We start from the raw sequence: 7,566 nt of genomic DNA, 5'->3' as shown, positions 1-7,566 counted from the left end.
ATGAATGTCTCATTAATCTCCAGGTCTTGAGGGTCGGGCGAAGGCAAATGACATGGAATCTCTACTATCAAGAGGGTATACTCCTGTATTTTGGGTGGAACCATAAATACTTCCTGCACTACTTGCAAGATTGTGTTCTTTCCCCGCTGCATGATTCTTCTTGTACCTTAGCTCTTTTCTCAGTAGATCAACTTATTCTATCCTCAAATGAACCATCGTAATGTATGTGTGTTGGAAGGATAAACGTAGAGTAAACGTTCCTTGATACGATAAGATTTTTGATGAAAATTTATTGACAAGCATTTAGCATAACCCATGAGAACATCTCAAGCGTTCTCATGGAGCAGATACAAGCAAGACGCTTCAACAAAAGGAAGTACAAAGCATGATATTCCTCTGAAGATCAAGCAGTCTTTAACAATGATCTCTGATATGGCTGGAAATGACAGTGAATAACAACATTTCCTGGAAAATGCCATGGATATCATATAGCTCATACAGAACAATAAAAAATTCAAGGCCTAGTGGAGTAGGTTAGAAAATGTAATTTCTCGATAATGCTAAGTCATCAACAACCAATTTCGCTGGCTTAGTTACTATCACGTCCACTAGGGAACACTGGGTGAGGCTGAGGTCTTGAAGTAGCATCTCATCTGGGGAAAGTGGACGAAGTAAAGTGGTGTTCATACAGCAGATAGAATAGGGTCTCTGGACACAGCAGATGTCTTCATACAGATGGTAGAAACCCCTTTTAGCCAGCACATAACACCTCGTCACTATCCATAATGGGAGGAGAAACAGCAAACCTCGCCATATCCAAAGCACCTAAAACTGAAGTTGGGGTATCTGCAAAAGCGACGATGCTTACAAACCCCTCCATGGAAATGGCAGGTATGTTGGCCACCAGAATGTCCAGCTGTAAGGAATGATAGAAGGAACTGGTTAGAGATATACAGGAGAATCTCTCACTCCCTCCTCTCCCTCCCACCTCCTAAAGTGTTAGGTCTATATGGTAAAACCAGCAGTGACACCAGCATCCTGCCACCTTGCCTGTGGACAGAGAGGAGGACCAGGGAAGTTAGTGGCTGGACACTGGCTACTGTGACACCAGCATCCTGCCACCTTACCTGTGGACAGAGAGGAGGACCAGGGACGTCAGCTGCTGGATATATTACGTAATGTACTCCAAAAAAAGAGGACGTGAATAGATATAAACAAGAAAATCTCCAAACAAAGAACTCTTTTCTTTATAGATTTTCCAGTGCTTAAAGCATGACTGGAGAAGAAAGAGAGAGAGGTGTTAAACACTCAGATGAGAATTAGATTATAAAGATCGTCTCTCAACATTATGTTATATTCATCTAACTCTGTCTTATCTTACTATCGCCAATCTTGCTACTTTCCCTCGTACTCTCTCCCTTGTAGGACTTATCCGCTCTCTTTTGTCTTTTAACTTTAGTAAGGTCTCTCACTGTACCATGGTCACTCACCGTGCACTAAGGTCACCATGTTTGTACTATGGCCACTCACCGTGCACTAAGGTCACCATGTATGTACTATGGCCACTCACCGTGCACTAAGGTCACCATGTATGTACTAAGGTCACTCACCGTGCACTAAGGTCACCACGTATGTACTAAGGTCACTCACCGTGCACTACGGCTGCCGCCACCAACACCACCAGCAGCAGAAGCACAATTGTCTTGGTCTTCATCATCTTTCAAACCTGTTGAGAGAAGAGAGACACATCATACAGTCAGTAGATAACGTAAGGACAACATGCTGTATCTAAGGATATTCACAATACGTGAACCGTGCATAAGGAGCCAAACTCGACATTTCTCCTGTAGTCCAAGTTAAACTCCGAGTTAGGGAAGAACACTTGGGTTCCTCCTTGGTAAGGGACAGCTGAACGAGAACCAAATACACATTAAACTCTCACAACGGAAGTTCTAAAACTAGGAGTGTTTTCTCGTATGAACTAACTCGTAGCGCTAATGCATGTGTAGCTAGAAACAATCCCTTTTTTTTAATAAGACTTCTAAACGAGAGAAGATCAATAGGAAATGAGGCTTTGTAAACACCAGAGTAGTGATCACATGTTCCCTGCTCATCAAACACCATTGGAAAAGGACAGTCAGTGCTGATAACCACAGCAATGTTACCTTTCAACATCTTTATATCATGTGTCTGGACTCCATCTCTGGTTACAACCTTGATGACACATAGCTGATAAACGAGTTATGTATATATATATATATATATATATATATATATATATATATATATATATATATATATATATATATATATATATATATATATATATATATATATATATATATATATATATATATATATATATATATATATATATATATATATATATATATATATATATATATATATATATATATCTGGGACGTTCAACAGGAGTTTGGAGGGCCTTACCTCAAGTCGTCCAAGGACCTGTGATGGGCAAGGGACAGGGCAAGTGTGAGATGAAGCTCCGACTTACCTTGCTTATATATACGCCTAACGCCATGGAGTTATCTGGATGTTTGATGGGGAGTTTTGCCATTTTTCATGCTCAATGCCACGATTTGATATGCACAAGTTACCGATTTACTTGTATGAACAAATCAATGTATTCAACACACACACACACACACGCACACACACACACACACACACACACACACACCACACACACACACACACACACACACACACACACACTGGATTTTCGATATCATTAAACCATTTGACTTAATTTCTCACACCTCTAGTGCATTCTCACACCAAAGATAACAGACAACATCCACAAGGTCTTCATCTCCCAAAGCATCTACCTCAACATTGGAGTTCCCCAGGAGAACAGCTCTTGTCCCATTCTCCTCTAGTCTCTTCCTTCCTCGATCTCCTAACTCCCCTTGTAGACCACACCTCAGAAGTCCTCTTGTATGCAAAAAAATATCGTAGTGACACCACACACGCTAGGACTATTCGAACATCGCCAAATATACAACACAACAAAGCGGATTTAGAATACATGGTTCATCTAAAACAGAATGTCAATATGCCAGCTTTGGCACTCTTAACAGACTGGAATCCAGCCGACCCCATCTAGTAAACACTTTAATGGCAACTGAAGAAATATCCAGTAACACAAGTTATCACATATAGCACACATATGTGACATTTATTCCCCACACCACAAAGATCAACCTCAAGGGTGTTCATACACTAAACGCCCTCAGAACACTTAACGTTTTCTTTTTCTTTTCTTTTTTTACGTTGAGGGGATCCGGTGACGGATATACGTCAACAGGAAGGACTGGCATTGCTTGAAATATAGAGTTGTTTATAATAGATAAAAAGAAGAAACAAGGGAAAGTATTTACGAATTTTGGAGGGAGTGAAAGACCTACCTTTTGATATGTGCCAGGCCACAGTTACTGTAGAAGACAGAAGAAGGAAGAGAGTTCCAAAGCTTCGAGGTGTAGGGGAAGAAACAATGACGAAAACTGCCCACCATCCTTGAATTGTCAATGGCCATAGAGTAATCATATGACGCAGCAGCTTGCCGAGTATTGGCTGGTCTAGCCAGTGGTGGTGGGAAGGGGGGCACACAAACAGCCATCTTTCGGGAGGAAAAGCTGAAGTAATACCTACAGTAGAGGGGAAATCATCGAACCAACTGTGTGACGTAGGGCAAGTGGGTCATATTCTGAAGGTTGACCTTGAAGAGTTGATAAGGCGAGACCACTTTCGGCTTATCTCCGTCAAATAAGGATGCAGAGACTTAGAACCACTCCAGATGTGAAAGCAGTGTTCGACTTGAGGATGGATCAATACTTTGTATAAACGGAACAATTGCTCGGAAGGAAAGAATATTCGACACCTAAACAGGAGTCCCAGATTCTTCGAAACAGACTCAGCTGTTTCCGTAATATAGTTTTTCCAAGAAAGTGTGGATGTTACAGGAAGACCCAGTATATTCATTGAGTGAAAAGGTGGAATTACAGAACCGTCGAAGGAGGAAGGAAAGTTCTGAGGATTTTTCGATAGAATGATGGGTAAAAACTGGTTCTTGAAGGCATTAAACTTAATCAAATTTTTTCTACCCCAATGAGGTATCCGGTCCAAGTCGGAGTTTATTGAGGAAGTTGTGTCGAGACGAGGCGCAGATCGAGTCTGCGAAGAAGTTTGCGATTTGAATGAAGTGGAGAATTACAGTGTTCAGTCGTCAGCGTATGAATGCATTTGGTTATTTGGAGAATAAAGGCGATGGTATCATAAAAAGAGTGAAGGAAACACGACAGAACCTTGAGGAACACAACCATTGTTGGAGAAAGGGATAAAAGCTGACCCGTTAACAACAGAGGAGATTGATCGGCTGGATAGGAAGTTAGATATGAGGGAGCAAAGTGACGGCGGGAAGCCAATAGAGGTGAGACTTCGTTACCACATCCAACCAAAAGCTTTGAATATATCTAGGGCAACTTGACAGGATTCCCCAGAATCTGTAAGGAATGGTAACCAGACATCAGAAAGACAAGAAAGAATATGACCAGTGAATCTCGCGCAATGGAAACCATGCAACTGATCAGAGAAAGCACTGAGGTCTGAGAAAATGGGATTTCTGATTTTTTTAGACAGAAACGGAACAGACGAGCAAGCAGATTCAAAGGTACAATCCTTCAGTGCACGGGGATGGATGACATCATATCCATAAGCTTTGCTTGTGTCTAGAGAGAGAGAGAGAGAGAGAGAGAGAGAGAGAGAGAGAGAGAGAGAGAGAGAGAGAGAGAGAGAGAGAGAGAGAGAGAGAGAGAATCGCTTTTCGGACAGTCCCAAAAGAGATTACGGGAAGAGGCATTAGGGTTAGAAGGAGGAGCATCAATGAGTGACGAAATGTTAGAGTTAAGGATGCTACAAGTTTAGAATGTTCCAATATCCAATACAATCTCACTTCATTATGTCCGGCGCCCAGTTATGTTTCTTTTTTCTTTTTAAACTCAAACCATACGATAACTGACCACCATCCACATGTAGATACAAAAATGGAATTTACTTCCACTCAACACTTTAGGAATCTATTCCCACAGATCCCAACTCCCACCCACCCCTCTGCTTTTGTAAACATGATACATCAAAAGCACATACACACACACACAGAGCAATAACTCGATCAGTCTTTCAAACCAGTCTTCATCCATCGATACAACAGTTACAACGCGCATCCAGCATCCATCCATCCATCCATCCATCCATCCATCCATCCCCAACAAGCCCTGGATGGAGAACCTCAGCCACCATCACAACAGCTCGAACATCCAGCATACATCATCCAGCAAGCCCTCTCGGTGCAGAATCTCACCCATCACCATAAAAGCCCTAGAGAGCATCCTGCATCACATCACCCATACCCTTGACATGGGAGATCACCCATCACCCATCTAACACCCATCCACCCAGTGCTAGACATGCTACCTCGTCCCTGGCAACAGAATCATTAGTATCCGGGACACAGTGTGGACGCAGTGGTAACTCTGCATTTAAAGAAAACAGGCTCTGGAAATCCACTTACCTGTTGACCTCCAACCATCCACTTCTTACATACGATCGTCCTGACCCTTGTCCTTGAGTAGAAGTGGGATTTCCCAGACACAAGGGTTCTGCGCCTCTCAGAATACGAGGGTTGCATTATGTTCCTTTGGTGATCACAGACGCACTTTCCCAGTCAAAGACAGACGTGCACATACGTACTTGCTACAGTAACTAAGACACACACACACACACACACACACACATGAAAGTATATCATTTTCCATATATATATATACAGACACGCACATATCTGCACCTAAGAATCTCCCATTCCATGATCCTAGCGACAATCTGTCCATCATACACACTTGACAACCACTTACACTCGTGTGACCCGTAACTTTTGGTGATCCTGAGCGCTGATCGCTATTCCTGCCTTCTGACAATATTGCGTCTCAAGCACTCGCAAGTAGATCATCTCGTTAATAGCAGAGATGACAATCTTTTGTAAGAGTTTGATTCTTATGGTTGTATATCCCGATCCTCTTTGATCAGGTTTGGGCCCCCTCTCTCCTCTCCTCTAAGTATACTCCTGATTCTCGTATTTTCTCTCTTAGGATTTCTCAGATTCCTTCTTTGTAGTTCATCTATCGTCGCTGATTTATATCCCGTTCACTTCTCACTCTTTTGACCCAAGACTTCCACTTCTCCGCATGGTATCCCTCTCAGCATATATCATGACCACCGCTCATCGCCATGTACTTTAAAACTAGTCTCCATTTCCTCTTAAAGTTTAATGGATCGTGTGGGTTTTGGGTTTATTTTTTTCCAAGTCTTAGACCATTCCTAACCTTCCAGTCTTCATCACTCGTCCCTCACGACTGTCCTTAGTAAGTCTCAGTTCGTAGGTTCCCCTGTCGTTCGTAAGAGGAAGTGGAGCGGGGCTATCCATTCGTCCCCATAATGTCCTTCAGTGTTCTGAAGGCATTCGTTGCCACCCGTGCAACCTGTTTCTCTCACCTTCGTCGGTTCTAATCTTGCTTTTTTCCCTCGAATATGATTATCCCTCCGTTACACATATCGGAGGCAGGACAAGCAAGCTATGTTCTTGCCTCTATAGACTTTCATCGTCTGTCTATTGGCTCTTAATGACTTTTTAATCATCTCAACATGACCTTATCCTCTTCGTTTTCATCTCTGGCAAGATTCATCAAACTCATCCTGGCTATGTAATCCATATACTGCTTTTCTATAACACTATAGATAAATCGTCCCCTCGTCACCAACCTAATTCTGACTATTCTATTTCCTCACTGGAACCAGTGGGATGAGGGACCCGTCCCTTCTCGTCTTGGGTCACATATATACGTGTTTGTATGTATATGTGACTGTGTATTTCCCTTGTGTGTGTGTGTGTGTGTGTGTGTGTGTGTGTCTGTAGGTACGCTTGAGCTATTTGTATTTATATGTGTGCGTTTTGTTTACATCCATGAGGACGTGTGTGGCAGACTGATCGGCTGATCGTAAACTTGACGATCGTGTGTGCTGAGAGGCGCAGATTCTACCCAGTTGGTATGTCCCAGTGTCCTTAGCTCTGATGATCCAGATTACTGAAAATGAGGGTCGCACTCCGCTTTAGTTGGACGCCGCGAGCAAGGGGTTAAACCACAGGTTAGAAATCAAAGAGATGTCATCATCTATGGACGAATGGCATTACACTCTCATTGTGCAATAAAGGTATCCATCATTTCCTTGGTTTATCAGTGGAGTACAGTCCTGGAGCTGAATTCCATAAAAGGGAGTCACTTAAATAATGATAACAATAATAGTGATAATCTGTGTGTCGGCAACGTATAAATTCTTTTCACCAAAAGTCCATGTCCTCGCTCCATTGCATATGAAGTCGTGACAAGGATAAAAAAAAAAAGATAATATCCTAGAATAGATATTCTGGTACTCCGCTGGCGTTAGGCGTATATATATATATATAAAGCGAGAGATACTGAGTTTCAC

The 7,566-nt window shown here is 42.3% G+C and overlaps 1 long non-coding RNA gene across 1 annotated transcript; it reads right to left on the bottom strand.

The window, feature by feature from the left end:
- Positions 1-275: 275 nt before the first annotated feature.
- LOC139746717 (uncharacterized) lies at positions 276-2,512 on the bottom strand. Its single transcript, XR_011712204.1, has 3 exons — positions 2,452-2,512; positions 1,651-1,726; positions 276-916 (listed from the first exon to the last, which is right to left on the bottom strand). It is a non-coding gene; the product is annotated as an uncharacterized lncRNA (long non-coding RNA).
- Positions 2,513-7,566: the final 5,054 nt, after the last annotated feature.

This window comes from Panulirus ornatus, chromosome 66 (genome assembly GCF_036320965.1).
Source record: "Panulirus ornatus isolate Po-2019 chromosome 66, ASM3632096v1, whole genome shotgun sequence".
Lineage (NCBI taxonomy): Eukaryota > Metazoa > Arthropoda > Malacostraca > Decapoda > Palinuridae > Panulirus > Panulirus ornatus.
This window is presented reverse-complemented; position numbering and strand designations above follow the sequence as displayed.